The sequence below is a fragment of the Puma concolor genome, chromosome B3 (genome assembly GCF_028749965.1).
Source record: "Puma concolor isolate L17-30 chromosome B3, mPumCon1.1.hap2, whole genome shotgun sequence".
Lineage (NCBI taxonomy): Eukaryota > Metazoa > Chordata > Mammalia > Carnivora > Felidae > Puma > Puma concolor.
This window is the reverse complement of record NC_141672.1, coordinates 104,619,851-104,641,960: the sequence shown is the minus strand read 5'-3', so window position 1 is coordinate 104,641,960 and position 22,110 is coordinate 104,619,851. Positions and strand designations below refer to the sequence as shown.

At 40.4% G+C, this 22,110-nt stretch overlaps 1 pseudogene; it reads left to right on the top strand.

Moving 5' to 3' along the window:
* The first annotated feature begins 2,175 nt into the window (after positions 1-2,175).
* Positions 2,176-2,746, top strand: LOC112856311 (large ribosomal subunit protein eL20 pseudogene; annotated as a pseudogene).
* Positions 2,747-22,110: the final 19,364 nt, after the last annotated feature.

Sequence of the window (22,110 nt, the reverse complement as noted above, 5' to 3'; positions counted from 1 at the left end):
ATATGCAAACTTTATTAGTCAGCTCCTCTTTCAAGCTCTGTATGCTTTTGTGTTTGAGAATTGGGAATCAGGTACTTTTACTGTTAGCCTCAGGGTGGATCTGAGCAGGAGGAAGCTTTATGAATAATCAAGGTTGACATCTCCAACGTTGTTCCTTCATTATAAATATTGTTAAAGGAACTGTGACCACCATGGGCTCCCACTGAACAGTGTGTGCAGGGGGAGGCAGAGACAGCCTTTGATTTCAGCTCTTTTCTGGTTATCACTTCACTGATGACCCTGGAGTTGACAGGTCTCTTAGATTTGGCTGCCTCTTTTTCTTTTCCCAGAAAGTTTCTATTCAATTAGTATAAGTGTTTGGTCTGCAGGAAGCTGGCTGGGTTCATCTTACCAACTCCAAAGGCTAGGACCATAGTTAATATTAGTGCTTGTGCATTGCCTTAGCCTGAATCCCTAATGAATGCTGAGCTGCTTGGTGACTTTAACCATTTTCATTCCATTTGGATTAATTATAGCATCATTACTTTATCAGGAGGAAAACAAATTATAATGCTCAAGGTCTTTAAGCCTTCTTCCCACCTCTTGAAAAAGCTTAGCCTCCACAAATGTCTGAAAAGACATTTTCTCCATATTTCTACTAAGGTGCCTCCTCCCACTGGTGCCCCACTAATCCCTAGTTATTATATGCATTAAATATATATACATATAATTAGCCAACCATGTTTTAGATTATTCATATTGTCTTGACAGTTTTCATTTTTAAAATGGAGACATGTGAACTTGAATTTATACCACATAAGTAAACCTTTGTAAGTTTCCTCTCTCTCCTTCCTCCCCAGCTGCATTATCTTCTATCCACCCTCAGGAGAGTCAACAAAGAGTGTTTTAGAACCTGTTACATACTAAGAAATGGTATGGACTTCACTTTACATGTCAAAAGCCTTGTGAGGGAGGTGATACTGCTGTTCTGATTTCCTTGAAAGATTCAGACACGTAGGCTTATGGAGTGAAGGGAGTTGCTCAAAGTTACATGGTGAGACATGGTTAGAATCAGAGATAACATGCTAGGCCTCTGACTCAAACCCTCTACTCTCTTGCCTAGTTCATGCTTATTAGTAATATTTGCCATTCATTTATTCTGCCAACGTTATTGATCATTAGTGTGTGTCAGGCACTGGGACTTACTAAGATCACTAAAACAGAGTTCTTAGGACCTCAAATTCTGGTGAGGGAGAAAGTTCTGTTAACTGGCAGTAAGGATACTAAATTACTAAGATATTTAACAATGCAGTGGTTGAAACAGAGAACTCTGAGGGCATGGAGGAGAGACATTTCAACTTGTTCTCAGGGTCTCAGGAAGCCTTCTTAGAGGAAGTGGGAGTGAGTGTTGCAGTAAAAAGGTAGGTCTCATTAAAAAGGGAGCTGAGGGGCGCCTGGGTGGCGCAGTCGGTTAAGCGTCCGACTTCAGCCAGGTCACGATCTCGCGGTCCGGGAGTTCGAGCCCCGCGTCAGGCTCTGGGCTGATGGCTCGGAGCCTGGAGCCTGTTTCCGATTCTGTGTCTCCCTCTCTCTCTGCCCCTCCCCCATTCATGCTCTGTCTCTCTCTGTCGCAAAAATAAATAAATGTTGAAAAAAAAATTAAAAAAAAAAAAAAAAAAAAAAGGGGAGCTGAAACAATAGCCAAATTATGGAAAGAGCCTAAATGTCCATCAACTGATGAATGGATAAAGAAATTGTGGTTTATATACACAATGGAATACTACGTGGCAATGAGAAAGAATGAAATATGGCCTTTTGTAGCAACGTGGATGGAACTGGAGAGTGTGATGCTAAGTGAAATAAGCTATACAGAGAAAGACAGATACCATATGGTTTCACTCTTATGTGGATCCTGAGAAACTTAACAGAAACCCATGGAGGAAGGGAAGGAAAAAAAAAAAAAAAGAGGTTAGAGTGGGAGAGAGCCAAAACATAAGAGACTGTTAAAAACTGAGAACAGACTGAGGGTTGATGGGGGGTGGGAGGGAGGAGAGGGTGGGTGATGGGTATTGAGGAGGGCACCTTTTGGGATGAGCACTGGGTGTTGTATGGAAACCAATTTGACAATAAATTTCATATATTAAAAAAAAAAAAAGGGAGCTGAGCTTGGGTGGTGGCGAGTGTGGAGAGTGCACCATGAAGGTGTTAGGCACACTGCGAGAGTACACGGTGGTGGGGTACTGCCTGCCCACACTCAGATGCTGCACTCCTTCTCTCTATCACATGTGAATCTTTGCACCTAATCATGTTGTTGCTAAGTCCTGCTTCTGGTACTTTTTGTCTCAGCTGAAGAAGCTGAAGAAATCTTGAGGGGAAATTGTCTTCTGTGGACAGGTGTTCTAGAAATCCCCTTTGGCATCTGGCTGCATTATGACTCCCTCAGTGGCATCCACAACACATATTGGGAGTACCCAGACCTGACCCCTGCAGACACTGTTACCTGGTGCTGCCAAGATGGGGCACCTGGCACTGCCCACTGGGCCGTCTCCATCCAGATCATGAAGATGGAAGAGATTATAGCCAGCAAGTGCTGCCAGCTAGCAGTCAAGCAGTTTGATGACAGTAAGATTAAGTTCCTACAGCCCCACGTGGGACCTACGTTGCCAGCACAAGCTATGCTTCACCACCAAGAGGCCCAACACCTTCTTTTAGATGCAGAGCCTCCCTGTCCCCAGGTCTGCCCAAATAAACTTCTTGGGAAAACCAAACCAAACCAAACCAAAATAAAACAAAAAGGAGTCTGTTTTTAGATAGAGGTAAAGGGAAAGAGATTCCTTTCTTTTGTGGGCCCCTTTAAAACACTTGAAATACTTTTGAGTAAGCCCACTAAAGATTTTGAGGTATGTATGTACATGTGTTCCCTAGGATCCAAAAAACCACATTCCCAAATGTAAAAATGGAGTTTTAATTTGCACGATGTGGGCATAGGGAAGCAGGAGGAATACCAGGTTTGGAGAAGAAAATTATGAGTTTAGTTTGGGATGTATTGAATTGAGATGTTTGTAGGAAGTTCAGGTGAAGATATACAGGCATCGGGCTAAAGAGTGGTCATCTGGAGTTCAAGAATGAAACCAGATTAAAGATAGAAATTTAGGAATCCTCATCATTCCAGGAGGCAGTGAAATCAGCATACAAGTAGACAGATGAGAAGGCCGAAATTGGAGTCCTGAAAAATATCATTGTTGAGAGGACAAGGAGAGAGAAGGTGCCTTCAGAGGGACTCCTCAAAGAGGAAGGAAGAAAATAAATGGAGTGTGATGTCATAAAATCCTAAGGAACAGAACATTTCAAGAAGAGAGAGGGTTCAGGGTGCCTGGGTGCTTCAGTCAGTTAAGCATCAAACTCTTAATTTCAGCTCAGCTCATGATCTCATGGTCATGAGATTGAGCCCTGCGTTGGACTCCATGATGAGCGTTGAGACTGCTTAAGATTCTCTCTCCCTCTGCCCCTCCCTGATGTGTGCACGTTCTTTCTCTCTTTAAAAAAAATAGTCTAACATGCTGTCAAGTTTATAATTTTCAGTGACACATCACATTGGATTTGGCATCAGAGAAGCATTGTCAGCCTTTCTCAGAGCAATTTCAGTGTGTGTGTATGTGTGTGTCAGACTTTCAACTGTAGTAGTGGAAGAATGAATCGAAGTGTACGAGTTGGAGATCACCTTTTATGAGTTGGCCTTTGAAAAATGATAGAGCACTTTTTCTATCAGTTTCTCTGAAGAAGAAGGAGAGATGTAGAAGAGTAGATGGAGAGGGACGCAGTGTTGAGGGAGGAGGTTTTAAGATGGAAGAAGGCCTTAAGATGCTGATTGGTGTGTCTATTAGTAGGGAGGAGGCAACCAGTTGAGCAGGTCTCTAAGGTTCAGGAAGGGTGGTGGAGTCCTGGGCAGAGATGAATTCACCTAAGCAAGAGAAGGAATCCTCTTCTCTTTGGACGGGGAGTACTGAAGAATGGCTGAAGACTAGGATGAATAGTAGGAATTAAGACCCCAGGGTAGTTTTCTGAGTGCTAACCATGTGTCAGGCACTGTGTCATTCACATACATAAAGGAATTATTATAATCACCATTCTGTAGGTGGGGAAAGAGAGGTTCAAAGAAGTCCAGTTAGTGTCCCAAGGCCAGAGTTGGTGTATAGAACTGGGATTTAGAGGCAGTCTAGCTCCAGAGCCTACTCTATGAATACATGTTCTGCTTTATGAGGGAGGCCAGACTAGTGACTCAGGCAAGAATTAAGAAGCTTCGGGAAGTTGTGTCAATAGCTCTGACTCGGATTTCCTTTGTTGCCCTGGTTTGTCCTTCCTCAAGCTGACTATCTCTTTCTACCTAATGAAAATTCACTATGGTCCTTGGAGGTCAAGTAATGTCTATATTTTGATAGTGTGAATATTTGCTACCTCTTCATCCACTATATTTATGTTCTCTGTTATTTTGTGTAGTAGTCAATGTTTTTCAAACTGGAGTTTCCATGTAAATTTTAGGGAGTCTATGTCTTAAGGAATTTACATTTTTTGTTTTCCAGAAAATCTTAGGAAATATTAATATAATTATACTTTGAGTCACTGGGATGATCATTTTGTAACTAGCTCTTTTCTCACAATGTCAGAACCCATGTTGCATTTGTATGTATAATTGTGTTGGCAGGAAGAACCCAAGTATGTTTATTGATTTGGACTAGTGAGAACAGATTGGAAGCTTAAGGTGTAACTAATTTATCCATACCAAGTGAAAGGCAAATGATTTCACTTAGCAAATATTTAGTAGTTGGTGCTATGGAGAAAATAGATACAGGAAGAAACTAGAATATCAGTCATGCTTTCAGGGAGAGATTACATTTTATTTGAGAAAATCAGACTAACCTAAATGAAACCATTTGACACAGGTTTTTAGGGCATAAGTGGGTAAGGTAAAAAAGTGGCAAAAATATGAAGAAAAAAAAATTTTTTTCTGCCTGAGACCCTGGCCTAGCACTAACAGCCCTGCCTCAGCATGAATGGCCCATTATCTCCACACAACAGTGTTCTAATGGCTCATATTGGGGAGTTGGAGAGTCAGGTACTACACCGATTCCTTATCCTGTTAACCCTTGCCCCTCATTATCCAGTGGGGTAGCAAATGCTGCTAGCTTGAACCCCTTGGAAAAAGATAGAAAACTGTCATCAGCTAAGAAGTGGTTAGTAACTATCCATTAAAGCTCTTGCTATTCTGAAAAAAAAAGTTTATATGCTTTCATGTTCAGTGTGCCTTGGTGAACATGTTACTTTCCCATGACCATAACCAATGCTGGAGTACATGGGGAATAAAAGTGAACAGAATTGTGAAGGGAGGCAGGGCAAGAGGAAAGACACCTTTTTCTACCAGCAGAGGTTTTAGGAAGAAAGAATTTAAAGAAAGAATTTAAAAAATTTCTTTAGAAAGAAAAAAATGGCTTAGACTTGAAGACAAGTGATACATTCTATTCCATTCAAAACCCACTATCTACGTCATCACCAAATTCACTATTGGTACCAGTAGGTAGGTTGAGCCTGTGGAGTAGAATGGAAGGTGATTGGGTCTGTAGTCCCAGCTATACTCCTATCCCAGAAGGGGTGAAGAGAAGAGGGCATTAGCTGGGATGCAGGTAATGGGGAAAAACAGTAAGGAGAATGTCACTTGGGCTCCTAAGGACAGTCATGCTGTCCTGCTCTCTCAGGGGCCTGACAAAGTCTCTAAATCTGACCTGAGCAGCAACTCCTTGCACCTTAGAGGGATCAGGGCTGATAAGTTGGGCAGAGGAAGGTCTGGTGGGAAAAAGGGGCTGCAGAGTCCCCATCTTTTACACATTTGATGAGGCACCAACATATATGTGTTGTCAATATAGGATCAGAGGCATGTTAGAGTTAGCACCACTGTGAGATTCTTCATAGTGCAGACTGCGTTGCTCAGCTTTTCAAGCACCAAACTCACTTCATTTTTCCAGCAGGGATGAGGCTGAGAAATCAATTCACATGCACAAATTTCAAAGGAGACCAATGCTCAAACTGTAGTGATGATATATCAACAGTGAGAGAGAGTGACTGGCATCAGCTTTGCATACCAGGCACACTCTGCTTTAGGTTTGTACACTCAGGAGGTTATATTACAGGTTAGAAAGTTGCTAGATGAGTCCCAAGTTTGAGTAGGGGAATTGAACTTTCTTGTGCAATAGCTCAAATCACTCTTTTCCAGTCTGAGGATATATGAGTCATAGGAGTCAGTGTTGGTTATCTGGACTTAGAGCACAATCTTGTGGACAATAATTTTACTGTAAACTAGAAGCTTTAATCATTTCTTCTTTTCATTGAGATATACTTGGCATATAACTTTGTATTTGGATGTACAACATGATTCAGTATTGGTATATATTTGCAAAAATATCACAGTATGTCTAGTTAATAATACCTGTCACTATGCACATAATTACAAATTTTGTTTTTCTTGTGATGAGAGCTTTTAAGATACACTGTCTTAGGTCATATGTTGTAGTTTGTACATCATTTGACAGTAGTTACTAGATTGATGCAGAGAACCTTTTGGGGAGGCACCTTTGTTTTAGGTTATAAGTTACCTCTGACTGCAGGGACATTCTAAGATGATTTCCATAGATGGCCAATGCACTAAATTGATGTTGAATTTTATTTATTTATTTATTTATTTATTTATTTATTTATTTATTTATATGTTTTATATATGATTCATTGTCAAGTTAGCTAACATACAGAGTGTACACTGTGCTCTTGGCTTTGGGAGTAGATTCCCATGATTCATCACTTACATACAACAGCCAATGCTCATCCCAACAAGTGCCCTCCTCAATGCCCATCACCCATTTTTCCCTCCCCCACCCTCACATCAACCCTCAGCTTGTTCTCTGTATTTGAGTCTCTTATGATTTGGCTCCCTGTCAGTTTACAACTATTTTTTTTTTCTTCCCTTCCCTTCCCCATGGTCTTCTGTTAAGTTTCTCAAGTTCCACATATGATACCTATCTTCTCTGACCGACTTATTTCCCTTAGCATCATATCCTCCATTTCCACCCATGTTGTTGCAAATGGCAAGATTTCATTCTTTTTCACTGCCTAGTTTTCCATTGTGTGTGTATGTATGTATACACACACATATTATATATATATATGTATATATATAATATTTATAGTATATAAATAATTATATAATATGCACACACATACCACATCTTCTTTATCCATTCATCAGTTGATGGACATTTGAGCTCTTAATTTGGCTATTGTTGAAAGCACTGCTATAAACATTTGGGTACATATGTCCCTATGAATCAGCACTACTATTTCCTTTGGATAAATTCCTAGTAGTGCTATTGCTGGGTCTCAGGGTAATTCTGTTTTTAATTTTTTGAGGAATCTCCACAGTTTTCCAGAGTGGCTGCACCAGTTTGCATTCCCACCAACAGTGCAAGAGGGTACCCCTTCTCTACATCCTCACCAGCATCTCTTGTTTCCTGAGTTGTTAATTTTAGTCACTCTGACTGGTGTGAGGTGGTATCTCAGTGGGTTTTGATTTGATGATGAGCAGTGTTGAGCATCTTTTCATGTGTCTGTTAGTCATCTCTATGTCTTCTTTGGAAAAGTGTCCATTCATGTCTTTTGCCCATTTCTTCACTGGGTTATTTATTTTTTGTGTGTTGAGTTTGGTAAGTTCTTTATAGATTTTGGATATTAATCCTTTATCCAATATGTTATTTGCAAATATATTCTCCCTTTCCTTTGGTTGCCTTTTAATTTTGTTGATTGTTTCTCTCACTGTGCAGAAGCTTTTTATTTTGATGAGGTTGCAGTAGTTCCTTTTTGCTTTTATTCCCCTTGCCTTCAGAGAAGTGTCGAGTAAGAGATTACTGAGGCTAAGGACAAAGAGGTTGTTGCCTGTTTTTTCCTCTAGGATTTTGATGGTTTCCTGCCTCACATTTAGGTCTTTCATCCATTTTGAGTTTATTTTTTTGTGTGGTGTAAAAAAGTGGTCCAGGTAGATTCTTCTCCATGTCGCTGTCCAGTTCTCCTAACACCATTTGCTAAAGACTGTCTTTTTTCCATTGGATCCTCTTTCCTGCTTTGTCAAAGGTTAGTTGGCTATACGTTTGTGGGTCCATTTCTGGGTTTTCAATTCTGTTCCATTGATCAGTGTGTCTGTTTTTGTGCCAGTGCCATACTGCTGTGATGACTACTGTGTAATACACCTTGAAGCTTGAAGACTGGAATCGTGATGTCTCCAGGTTTGCTTTTCTTTTTCAGAATTGCTTCGGCTATTTGGGGTCTTTGTGGTTCTGTACAGATTTTAGGATTGTTTGCTCTAGCTCTGTGAAAAATGCTGGTGGTATTTTGATAGTACATTAAATGTATAGATTGCTTTGGGTAGTATAGACACTTTAACAATGTTTGTTTCCAATCCATGAGCATGGAATGTTTTTCCACTTCTTTGTGACCTTTTAAATTTGAAGGTAAGTTATTCTTAATTCTAGGTGTAGTTGGTACAGTATTTTACCCTTTTGTTTCTTACTGATCACAAGAATGACTGTGTTACAAAATAATGGTTGAAAGCTGCTGATTTAGAGATCAGAAACCAGGATGGTGATGGAACCAAAATCATATTCTATGAGGAATGATTCAAGGGCATCTTTAGAATAAAGTGTTCAGCACTAGGTAGGGGATTTCAAATATATGGAGGGCTGTCATATAAAGGGATTAGATTTGTCCCCTAAGACCCCAGGGGTATAACTAGCATCATGGATTAAACCTACAGGACAAACAAAACAAAACAAAACCTGACTCAGAATAGGGAAAACATTTCTAAGGTGATGTGATAAGATAGAACGATCTCCCTCATTAGGTAGTGACCTCCTCATTGCTGAGACCGTTAGAGCAAGGGCTGAACAACATTATTGTGGATGTTCCTGAAGACACTCAAGTTCTGGACTGGATATGCCTTAAAACTCATTTCAACTCTGAAATTCTAAGACTAAAGAAAAAATTGTAAATTAAGCATTTCTTATTATGTATGAACAGCAGAAAGGGTATTAATAACTTCATTAATAACCCATAATGCAAAACTTTAAATCTTGGGCTTGTAGAGTCCAGCCATGCACTTTACCTTAAAAACTTGGGGCACCTGGGTGGCTCAGTCGGTTCAGCATCCAACTCTTGATAGAGGCTCCTGTAGTGATCTTACAGTTGTGGGATTAAGCCCGGTGTCGGACTCCACGCTGAGTGGAGCCTACTTGGGATTCTCTCTCCCTCAGCCCCTCCCCCACTCATGCTCCCATGCACACACTCTTTGTTCCTCAAAATAAATAAATAAACTTAAAAAAAAAAAAAAGAACCAAAACTCAAAAGTTGAAAAGGTTTTGGCTTCTAAAGACATTACAAAGGTGGTTGTAGATTATTGATTGTGTTTGAAAAAATTACCCTTGAAAAAGGGAAGTTTTTCAGGAGCCATTGCAATAGAATAAAGGAGTCCTTGAGAATAAAGGGAACTTAAGAATAGAGGAGTCCTTGGAGTTTGTCAAGAGTTTATATTTCGCCCAATACCGAGCTTATGATAAATGATTATTAAAGTAAGGTAGTCATCTATATGCTGTCTCCAGATTTAGCATATAAGTATCATGGGAATGTAAAAATTTGCTTCCAGAAAAAGTATAGAGAAAGAAAAGGCAAGGGTGTCTGAGGTTGTTTTTTTCTGTGTGGCATTTCCTCTTTACATGTAACGTGGAGAAGTTGTATTGGACCTGCTGAGGCTATTTTAAATTATCTTTGGCAGTGCTTATAGAACACAGTGCTTATAGAGCACAGTGCTTATAGAGCTTATAGAACACAAAGAATTATATAATGGGCATGATAGTAATGAATTTTTATCATAAACCTTTCTCTATCCAGGAAGTACCAGTCTCATTGCAATTACTCTAGTCAATGAAATGTATAGGTGCTGAGGTTTTGCCATACCAAAGCACATTTTGGTTAAATGGGAGGTTTTTCTTAGCCATAAGAAGTATTTGAGGAAGGATCAATATAGAAGGTCACTGAGTGCTGATGGCTGATGACCACTAAGAAAATTGCTTAGCAGGGTAGGTAGCAAAAGGTTATAAGAGAAAGAGTTTGAAAAATAATTCTCATTTATATCGGTTTTCCATTTCTGTATTCCCACCAGAGTACTGAGAGCATAGTAGGCATTCAATGAATATTTGGGGATGAATGACTTTTAGGATAAGGAAAACTACTCTGAATTTCAGTTACTCCTTTTACTAGGACTGTGTTTGCATGACTGATTGAAAAGTGAACATTTCAGCCATCATCTGGTTGTTAAATATTTAGGCTGCCAAATCATTTATTTGATTGATGATTATACCATCAGAATTGACTGACTGCTTTGGCTCAGGGTAGACACAGCATGAGTCATATGCTGCAGTTCTTGTCAATCACTGGTTGCATTTCCACACATAAACAGTTGACTTATGTTAGTCACATCAGTCACAAACATAAATCATCACAGTTCAATAATTGGTACTTGGGCCTTTTCTGGTTGGAATGATTTCTTGGCTATTCTGGTATTAATGATGCTGAATACTCAGTGATTGAACAATACTGGCCAGCTGACTGGAGGAGTTTCCTACCCTGAAAAGATTTTTTTTTAAATTTTTTTAAATTTTATATTTTTTTAATATATGAAATTTATTGTCACATTGGTTTCCATACAACACCCAGTGCTCACCCCAAAAGATGCCCTCCTCAATACCCATCACCCACCCTCCCCTCCCTCCCACCCCCCATCAACTCTCAGTTTGTTCTCAGTTTTCAAGAGTCTCTTATGCTTTGGCTCTCTCCCACTCTAACCTCATTTTTTTTTCCTTCCCCTCCCCCATGGGTTTCTGTCAAGTTTCTCAGGATCCACATAAGAGTGAAACCATATGGTATCTGTCTTTCTCTGTATGGCTTATTTCACTTAGCATCACACTCTCCAGTTCCATCCACATTGCTACAAAGGGCCATATTTCATTCTTTCTCATTGCCACGTAGTACTCCATTGTGTATATAAACCACAATTTCTTTATCCATTCATCAGTTGATGGACATTTAGTCTTTTTCCACAATTTGGCTATTGTTGAGAGTGCTGCTATAGACATTGGGGTACAAGTGCCCCTATGCATCAGTACTCCTGTATCCCTTAGGTAAATTCCTAGCAGTGCTACTGCTGGGTCATAGGGAAGGTCTCTTTTTAATTTTTTGAGGAACCTCCACACTGTTTTCCACAGTGGCTGCACCAGTTTGCATTCCCACCAACAGTGCAAGAGGGTTCCCGTTTCTCCACATCCTCGCCAGCATCTATAGTCTCCTGATTTGTTCATTTTAGCCACTCTGACTGGCGTGAGGTGATATCTGAGTGTGGTTTTGATTTGCATTTCCCTGATGAGGAGCGATGTTGAGCATCTTTTCATGTGCCTGTTGGACATCTGGATGTGTTCTTTAGAGAAGTGTCTATTCATGTTTTCTGCCCATTTCTTCCTGGATTATTTGTTTTTCAGGTGTGGACTTTGGTGAGCTCTTTATATATTTTGGATACTAGCCCTTTGTCCATTATGTCATTTGCAAATATCTTTTCCCATTCCGTTGGTTGCCTTTTAGTTTTGTTGGTTGTTTCCTTCGCTCTGCAGAAGCTTTTTATCTTCATGAGGTCCCAATAGTTGATTTTTGCTTTTAATTCCCTTGCCTTTGGGGATGTGTCAAGTAAGAAATTGCTGTGGCTGAGGTCAGAGAGGTCTTTTCTTGCTTTCTCCTCTAGCGTTTTGATGGTTTCCTGTCTCACATTCAGGTCCTTTATCCATTTTGAGTTTATTTTTGTGAATGGTGTAAGAAAGTGGTCTAGTTTCATCCTTCTGCATGTTGCTGTCCAGTTCTCCCAGCACCATTTGTTAAAGAGACTGTCTTTTTTCCATTGGATATTCTTTCCTGCTTTGTCAAAGATTAGTTGGCCATACGTTTGTGGATCTAGTTCTGGGGTTTCTATTCTATTCTATTCTATTCTATTCTATTCTATTCTATTCTATTCTATTCTATTCTATTCAATTGGTCTATGTGTCTGTTTTTGTGCCAATACCATGCTGTCTTGATGATTACAGGTTTGTAGTAGAGGCTAAAGTCTGGAATTGTGATGCCTCCTGTTTTGGTCTTCTTCAAAATTACTTTGGCTATTTGGGGCCTTTTGTGGTTCCATATGAATTTTAGGATTGCTTGTTCTAGCTTCGAGAAGAATGCTGGTGCAATTTTGATTGGGATTGCATTGAATGTGTAGATAGCTTTGGGTAGTATTGACATTTTGACAATATTTATTCTTCCAATCCATGAGCATGGAATGTCTTTCCATTTCTTTAAATCTTCTTCAATTACCTTCATAAGCTTTCTATAGTTTTCAGCATACAGATCCTTTACATCTTTGGTTAGATTGATTCCTAGGTATTTTATGCTTCTTGGTGCAATTGTGAATGGGATCAGTTTCTTTATTTGTCTTTCTGTTGCTTCATTGTTAGTGTATAAGAATGCAACTGATTTCTGTACATTGATTTTGTATCCTGCAACTTTGCTGAATTCATGTATCAGTTCTAGCAGACTTTTGGTGGAGTCTATCGGATTTTCCATGTATAATTATCATGTCATCTGCAAAAAGCGAAAGCTTGACTTCATCTTTGCCAATTTGGATGCCTTTGATTTCCTTTTGTTGTCTGATTGCTGATGCTAGCATTTCCAGCACTATGTTAAACAACAGCGGTGAGAGTGGACATCCCTGTCGTGCTCCTGATCTCAGGGAGAAAGCTCTCAGTTTTTCCCCATTGAGGATGATATTAGCTGTGGGCTTTTCATAAATGGCTTTTATGATGTTTAAGTATGTTCCTTCTATCCCGACTTTCTCGAGGGTTTTTTTTTTTTCAACGTTTATTTATTTTTGGGACAGAGAGACAGAGCATGAACGGGGGAGGGGCAGAGAGAGAGGGAGACACAGAATCGGAAACAGGCTCCAGGCTCTGAGCCATCAGCCCAGAGCCTGACGCGGGGCTCGAACTCACAGACCGCAAGATCGTGACCTGGCTGAAGTCGGACGCTTAACCGACTGCGCCACCCAGGCGCCCCTCGAGGGTTTTTTTAAGAAAGGATGCTGAATTTTGTCAAATGCTTTTTCTGCATCGATTGACAGGATCATATGATTCTTATCTTTTCTTTTATTCATGTGATGTATCACATTGATTGATTTGCAAATGTTGAACCAGCCCTGCATCCCAGGAATGAGTCCCACTTGATCATGGTGAATAATTCTTTTTATAAGCTGTTGAATTCGATTTGCTAGTATCTTATTGAGAATATTAGCATCCATATTCATCAGAGATATTGGCCTGTATTATCTTTTTTTACTGGGTCTCTGTCTGGTTTAGGAATCCAAGTAATACTGGCTTCATAGAATGAGTCTGGAAGTTTTCCTTTCCTTTCTATTTTTTGGAATAGCTTGAGAAGGATAGGTATTATCTCTACTTTAAATGTCTGGTAGAATTCCTCAGGGAAGCCATCTGGTCCTGGACTCTTATTTGTTGGGAGATTTTTGATAACTGATTCAATTTCTTTGCTGGTTATGGGTCTGTTCTAGCTTTCTATTTCTTTCCATTTGAGTTTTGGAAGTGTGTGGGTGCTTAGGAATTTGTCCATTTCTTTCAGGTTGTCCAGTTTGTTGGCATATAATTTTTCATTGTATTCCCTGATAATTGCTTGTATTTCTGAGGGATTGGTTGTAATAATTCCATTTTCATTCATGATTTTATCTATTTGGGTCATCTCCCCCCCCCCCCTTTTTTTTTTTTTTGGGAAGCCTGGCTAGAGGTTTATCAATCTTGTTTATTTTTTCAAAAACCAACTCTTGGTTTCATTGATCTGCTCTACAGTTTTTTTAGATTCTATGTTGTTTATTTCTGCTCTGATCTTTATTATTTCTCTTCTTCTTCTGGGTTTAGGGTGTCTTTGCTGCTCTGCCTCTGTTTCGTTTAGGTGTGCTGTTAGATTTTGTATTTGGGATTTTTCTTGTTTCTGGAGATAGGCCTGGATTGCAATGTATTTTCCTCTCAGGACTGCCTTTTGCATCCCAAAGTGTTTGAATTGTTGTATTTTCATTTTGTTTGTTTCCATATATTTTTTAATTTCTTCTCTAATTGCCTGGTTGACCCATTCATTCTTTAGTAGTAGGATGTTCTTTATTTATTTTTTTTTTTTAATTTTTTTTTTCAACGTTTATTTATTTTTGGGACAGAGAGAGACAGAGCATGAACGGGGGAGGGGCACAGAGAGAGGGAGACACAGAATCGGAAACAGGCTCCAGGCTCTGAGCCTTCAGCCCAGAGCCTGACGCGGGGCTCGAACTCACGGACCGCGAGATCGTGACCTGGCTGAAGTCGGACACTTAACTGACTGCGCCACCCAGGCGCCCCAGTAGGATGTTCTTTAACCTCCATGGTTTTGGAGGTTTTCCAGACTTTTTCCTGTGGTTGATTTCAAGCTTCATAGCATTGTGGTCCGAAAGTTTGCATGGTATGATCTCAATTCTTGTATACTTATGAAGGGCTGTTTTGTGACCCAGTATGTGATCTATCTTGGAGAATGTTCCATGTGCACTCGAAAAGAAAGTATATTCTTTTGCTTTGGGATGCAGAGTTCTAAATATATCTGTTAAGTCCATCTGATCCAATATATCATCAGGGCCCTTGTTTCTTTATTGACCATGTGTCTAGATGATCTATCCATTGTTGTAAGTGGGGTATTAAAGTCCCCTGCAATTACCACATTCTTGTCAATAAGGTTGCTTATGTTTGTGAGTAATTGTTGTATATATTTGGGGGCTCCCATATTCAGTGCATAGACATTTATAATTGTTAGTTCTTCTTGATGTATAGACCCTGTAACTATTATATAATGCCCTTCTTTATCTCTTGTTACAGCCTTTAATTTAAAGTCTAGTTTGTCTGATATAAGTATGGCTACTCCAGCTCTCTTTTGACTTCCAGTAGCATGAAAAATAGTTCTCCATCCCCTCACTTTCAATCTGAAAGTGTCCTCAGGTCTAAAATGAGTCTCTTGTAGACAGCAAATAGATGGGTTTTGTTTTTTATCCATTCTGATATCCTATGTCTTTTGGTTGGGGCATTTAGTACATTTGCATTCAGTGTTATAGAAAGATATGGGTTTAGAGTCATTGTGATGTCCGTAGGTTTCATGCTTGTAGCGATGTCTCTGGTACTTTGTCTCACAGGATCCCACTTAGGATCTCTTGTAGGGCTGGTTTAGTGGTGGTGAATTCCTTCAGTTTTTATTTATTTGGGAAGACCTTTCTCTCTCCTTCTATTCTAAATGACAGATTTGCTGGATAGAGGATTCTCGGCTGCATATTTTTTCTGTTCATCACATTGAAGATTTCCTGCCATTCCTTTCTGGCCTGCCAAGTTTCAGTAGAGAGATCTTTCACGAGTCTTATTGGTCTCCCTTTATATGTTAGAGCACATTTATTTCTAGCTGCTTTCAGAATTTTCTCTTTATCCTTGTATTTTGCCAGTTTCACTAGGATATGTCATGCAGAAGGTCGATTCAAGTTACGTCTGAAGGGAGTTCTCTGTGCCTCTTGGATTTCAATGCCTTTTTCCTTCCCCAGATAGGGAAGTTCTCAGCTATTATTTCTTCAAGTATACCTTCAGCACCTTTCCCTCTTCCTCCTCTGGAATACAATTATGCGTAGATTATTTCTCTTTAGTGCATCACTTAGTTCTCTAATTTTCCCCTCATGCTCCTGGATTTTTTTATCTCTCTTTTTCTCAGCTTCTTCTTTTTCCATAATTTTATCTTCTAGTTCACCTATTCTCTCCTCTACCTCTTCAATCCAAGCTGTGGTCATCTCCATTTTATTTTGCAGCTCATTAATAGCATTTTTTAGGTCCTCCTGGCTGTTCTTTAGTCCCTTGATCTCTGTAGCAATAGATTCTCTGCAGTCTTTTATACTGTTTTCAAGCCCAGCGATTAATTTTATGAGTATTATTCTAAATTCACTTTCTGTTATATTGTTTAAATCGTTTTTGATCAGTTTGTTAGCTGTTGTTATTTCCTGGAGATTCTTTTGAGGGGAATTCTTCCGTTTTATCATTTTGGATACTCCCTGGAGTGGTGTGGAACTGCAGGGCACTTCTCCTGTGCTGTCTTGAATAACTGCCATTGGTGGGCGGGGCCGCAGTGAGACCTGATGTCTGCCCCCAGCCCACTGCTGGGGCCACAGTCAGACTGGTGTGTGCCTTCTCTTCCCCTCTCCTAGGGGCGGGATTCACTGTGGGGTGGCGTGGCCCATGTGGGCTACTTGCACACTGCCAGGCCTATGGTGCTGGGGATCTGGTGTATTAGCTGGGGTGAATTGGCAAGGTGCACAGGGGTGGGAGGGGTAGGCTCAGCTCGCTTTTCCTTTGGTGATCCGCTTTGGGAGGGGCCCTGCGGCAGCGGGAGTGAGTCAGACCCGCCAGAGGGATGATCCGCAGAAGCACAGCGTTGGGTGTTTGTGTGGTGCAAGCAAGTTCCGTGATGGGAACTGGTTCCCTTTGGGATTTTGGATGGGGGATGGGCGAGGAAGATGGTGCTGGCAAGCGCATTTGTTCCCCACCACGCTTCACTCTGTTGTCTGGGGCTCAGCAACTCTCCCTCCCATTGTCCTCCAGCCCTCCTGTTCTCGGAGCAGAGCTGTTAGCTTATAACCTTCCAGATGTCAAGTTCCGCTTGCTGTCAGAACACATCCGTCCGGCCCCTCCGTTTTTGCGAGCCACATTCGGGAGCTCTGCTTGGCCGGCGGGCTGCCCCTCCGCCCGGCTCCCTCCTGCCAGTCCGTGTATCGCACACCACCTCTCCTCCCTTCCTACCCTCTTCTGTGGGCCTCTCTCTACGCTTGGCTCCGGAGAATCCGTTCTGCTAGTCTTCTTGCGATTTTCTGGGTTACTTAGGCAGGTGTGGGTGGAATCTAAGTGACCCGCAGGACGCGGTGAACCCAGCGTCCTTCTACGCCACCATCTTCCCAGAAGCCTCTGTGAAAAGTTCTTAAAATAGAACGTAAAATGGAATTGGCCAGTGAATGTGGGTTCATCTAATTTCAAATACAGTTCTAGAACATGGTGGAGAGTGACTTTACTGAGAGAACCTGAGAAAAGTTGGAATAAAATAGGACACAAATAATGTATTTTTTAGGTTTCTAGTTGTGGAGGACAGACTTTAAGGTGTTCCCCATGATGTCTACCTTCTATCATTTATGCCTTTGTATAATCCACTCCCCTTGTGTGTGGGCAAGATTTGAGACCCATTTCTAAGCAATACAATATGACAGAGGTGATAGGATATCATTTCTATGATGACATTATGTTATGTAAAGCTCTTTCTTGCTAGCAGAATTGATAACAATTGTACTAGAGTCTTCTTCTCTGTGCTAGCTTTGAAGAAGCAAAATTCCATGGAGTCCTACAACTGCAAGCATATGACTTGTGCCAACCAGCTGACTTAGTCTGAAGGTGGATCCTTTCCCACCTGAGCTTCCAGATGAGAATCCAGCCTATGATCATAACCTTGCAGGGGACCTAGCTAAGCTGTGCCTAGATTCCTGACTCAAAGAATCTGTGAGATGATAAGTATGTGTTAAGCTTTTAAGTTTCTGGTAATTTGTTACACTACATAGAAAATGCTTATTATAGTCATTGTTCTTACCTAAAATCTTGATTATGGTGTTGGTTTTCAGGATATACACCCAGAAGTCAACTGGAAGATGCCGTAGTATGCTAACTTCCCTGGATTAGCTGACATAGATACTGAATGTTGACTTGTCCCAAGGAAGAAAAAGAATAAAGAATACATATAGAGTCTATATTCCTGTTGCCAAGTCTCATCATTTGTATGTTTGAAATTTTAACTAGGACATTTGTATTTAAAGAAAAAAGAAATATGATTGAATTCCCATACATATGATAAAACCTTGGGTAGGAATTTGTGGTCAGTGTGGTAGCTATCATTTGCTCACTAATTTTTCCTCCTTCATTGCCCTTGCCTGGCTTCTCTGTGGGTGGAATATATTTTCCTGCCCTACTGGTGTCAAGCTTAGCCATATGAATTGTTTTGGTCAATGGACAATGATGAAAGTGAGATTGTACCAGTTCTGAACTGAGGCTTAAAAGGCTGGGTGAATGTCTACCAGCAGTTTTGTTTCCTTAAGAAAAGCACAACTAAGTTAGCCACTGCTTTTTAGCCTGGATTCCTGAATGAGAGACACCTGGAGTACACTGGCTTTTGACCTGCTTGAAAGCAAACTTTCTTAGCCAGCCCAGAGACCTATCAATGAGAAGTAATTTTTTATTTTATTGGAAGTGTCCAAGATTTGGGATTGTTTGCTATACAGGCTTACTGCAACAATAGCTGCATAACTCGAAGTCCAAAAGCTCATTCATTTTAAATTAAGCTAGCACTGTTTTTGACCCTTACCACGGAAGTATGAGTAGATAAAGTTGTTAATTGATTTTCCATCTCATGTCCTATTGAATACTAGTGTTATTTTGGATGTTTACTCGTGTTCTGTCAGTTAAGGATTCTATATTCATGGACATTACAAGAAGACTGATAATGTTTATTAGCTCTAAGAAATTCTTCATTGAAGAATGAACTCCTGCTAGATATTATTTAACTTAATATGCCCAATCTTACTAGACCATGGAACCCTTTCCCCTCAAGAACAATTCATACCTTGTTTCTCTAGAACTGGTGAATACTTCTATTCACAGCAGCATGTGCTCACCTATCCAGCCTTGTCATATTCCAAGCAAATGGTGTGCAGTATAAATTTGGAATGGTGCTCCCAAAACTCAAGATTATTAGGCAGATACCACAGAAATTACTGAGTATATCTCTCCATGAGATTGTTAAGGGCCTTGTTATTGCATAGTCCTGGATCTTCAATGAGGTTTAAAAAGAATCCACTGGGAAGTCTGGCAAATCTAATATGGAATGACTCCATGTTTGGTCCAAATTGGTCTGAAATTGCTGATTTGGAGGTCTGAAATGTTTTAAGTCCAAAGGATCACTTAGACATCCACATAAAGTGTGTGCTCAGACACATTTACCACAACGTTATCAGCATTTCCTGCTATCACTGAATTTTCTGGGGTATGAATGATCCTTTTGACTTATGATTTAACATGGGGATCTCAACTGCTTAAAATGCATTAAAAGTGAACAAATAAGAACATGAAAACACTTTAAAAACATTCCCTAAATACATTAAAACCCCGATTTGGCAATGAGAAGTGACTTCTTGCACTATGTCAAGGCTGTATCTTCAAACTACAGGTGACTCCTGATAGTATCCTATCTCCCTCTTGAAGATACTCAGGGATTAAAGAGATTAAAATGGAGGCCATAGTTGGTGAGTGTTCAGTCTAGGGACATATTCAGTGTCATAACCAAAACCTAAAACTGCCCTGATTTCCCCAAAATGCTGATCTGACCATCAACAATACTTTAGCTTTCTTCATGTCTGTGGGGCCTTTGCAGCTTCCTACCTAATCAGCTACAAGTAAGTTTATGATAAGTATAAACAAGTAAGTTGATGCATATAAGTTTTAGTAACAAATCACAATAGAAAACTTACTCATCCATGCTTTATAAACTGAGTTGTAACTACTGAATGTCTTCACCACTTTCTGCTTGGAAGTCTCTGTTCCTCAACAATTTCTCTCTCAGTAAAATATTCATATCAAGTAAAGGTTTCTGAATTTTCTTTCGACAATTTCCTTTAATGGGAGATCTGGTTATTTTATTTCAAGCATTTGGGACCTGGATCTCTGCTTTCAGATGGGAATGGCAAGGCCTTTCTAAATTGTTTTTAATACTTATTTTTGAGAGAGAGAGACAGAGTGCGAGCAGGGGAGGGACAGAGAGAGGGAGATAAAGAATCTGAAGCAGGCACCAGGCTCCAAGCTCTCAGCAGAGTCTGACACAAGGTTCGAACTCACAAATCGTGAGATCATGACCTGAGCCGAAGTCATACACTTAACGGACTGAACCACCCAGGCACCACAGCAAGGCCATTCTAAGGCAGGTGGCAGTGACTGGAGTAGCCATGGGGATAACCACCTTAAAAAATGGTTTTGATGGAGTAATGAGATTAGCATATTAATTAAGGTCTTCATATCTAGTAATGATCTCATTTGCTTATAGAAACATGACGACAACACTGGGAGAAATATCTTAACCCCTTTTTGAGGGAGTATTTGATGGGATTTTGCTAAAGTATAGGTTCTTGAAGCTAAAGCTAAATGTTGTTCCCAGTCGCTGTGCTTGTTTTCATATGCTGGTCCCCCGATGTTGGCTTGCTTTTTCTCATCTATGAGACAGGGAACTGTGACTGAGGACTGGTTATAATGTTTCTTGATAAACCTTCGTAAAGCAATGTGCTGTTGCGAGTAATGGGCTCCATTCATTATTAGCCCAGTTGATTTTCATTTACACTTGGCTCTAACAATTAGCTTGAGCAGGTGTGAAGGTGATGGAGGGGCTGGGACACCCAGAGGTCAGCCTCAGCTGGATGTGATAAATTAGCCATTATTACCAGCAGTGAAAGTGGTTCTTTACGCTTGTCAGCAACAAACAAAGGGACAACATATCTCACATAAACTCACTATTCAGAGCTGGGTTTGCTGAAGGATCAGCGTTTTCTTCCAGGCCCTGTAGACAGATGGGAGGGAGGAAAGTACCTATATAAGTAGAAGTGAGGGTGCCTTGAAGGAATGACTTGGTAGACTGAGTGGTATATGCATGTCCCACCTGGGTTGTTTTGCAGTGTTCACCCATTCCAATATGAAGACATCAGTAGCCTCTCTTGGTGGTGGCGATCCACCTGTGCATACTAGAGGGGACTACTAGAGAGTGAAGAGTATGCACAACAAACTGACAAAGTTTTTACAGGGTGTAGATAGATGCATATTTCTTTTTTTTTTTTTTTTTTAATTTTTTTTTTTCAACGTTTATTTATTTTTGGGACAGAGAGAGACAGAGCATGAACGGCGGAGGGGCAGAGAGAGAGGGAGACACAGAATCGGAAACAGGCTCCAGGCTCTGAGCCATCAGCCCAGAGCCCGATGCGGGGCTCGAACTCCCGGACCGCGAGATCGTGACCTGGCTGAAGTCGGATGCTTAACCGACTGCGCCACCCAGGCGCCCCTGATAGATGCATATTTCTATATACTAATCAATAGATATTTCTGAACAATACCTTATAATTGAGCACATTTATAGTCAGTGAAAAGGAGTTAATTAGATTCCTCAGTTCTCCATCTGTACCAGTTTTATAAGACTTCAACAGACTTAAAACTCAAAAAGAAGGTGTAATACTGTCCACAGGAGGCAGCACCACATCCTTTCTGCTCTACACCCAACAGCTCTAAATGCCCTGCTTCTAAAACAGGAAGTGTGTTGCCATATTTTGTTACACCCTGGTATGGAAACTCACTGAGCATAACAAGAGGTGAAACATTCAAATAAGGAAAGAGGTAATAGCTGGTAAGGACTATGCATATATTGAAATATATTAAAATCTCATAAATTGAAATATATTTAAATCCCATAGATACAATTTGTTTGGTTTGAAAAGGCTTGGAGAACTGTTACAGAGTGTGTCCCTCCATCCCAATTCAGATGTTAAAGTCTTAATCCCCAATATAACAGTACTTGGAGATGGGGCTTATAAGAAAGTAATTAAGGGGAGAAGCTCTCTACTTGCTACATGGGATGCTTCCCATCTCATGATTGCTTAATAAAGCCAGTTGCATCTTCAAAAAAAAAAAAAAAAAAAGGTTAAATGAGGCTGTAGGGTGTGGCTCTGACCCAGTAGGATTAGTGTCCCTAGGACAGAAGAGATGAGTACTCACTCACTTGGTCTCCATTTGTTTGCATGCAAAGGCCACCTGGTGACACAGTGAAATGATATTGTCTAAAAGCCAG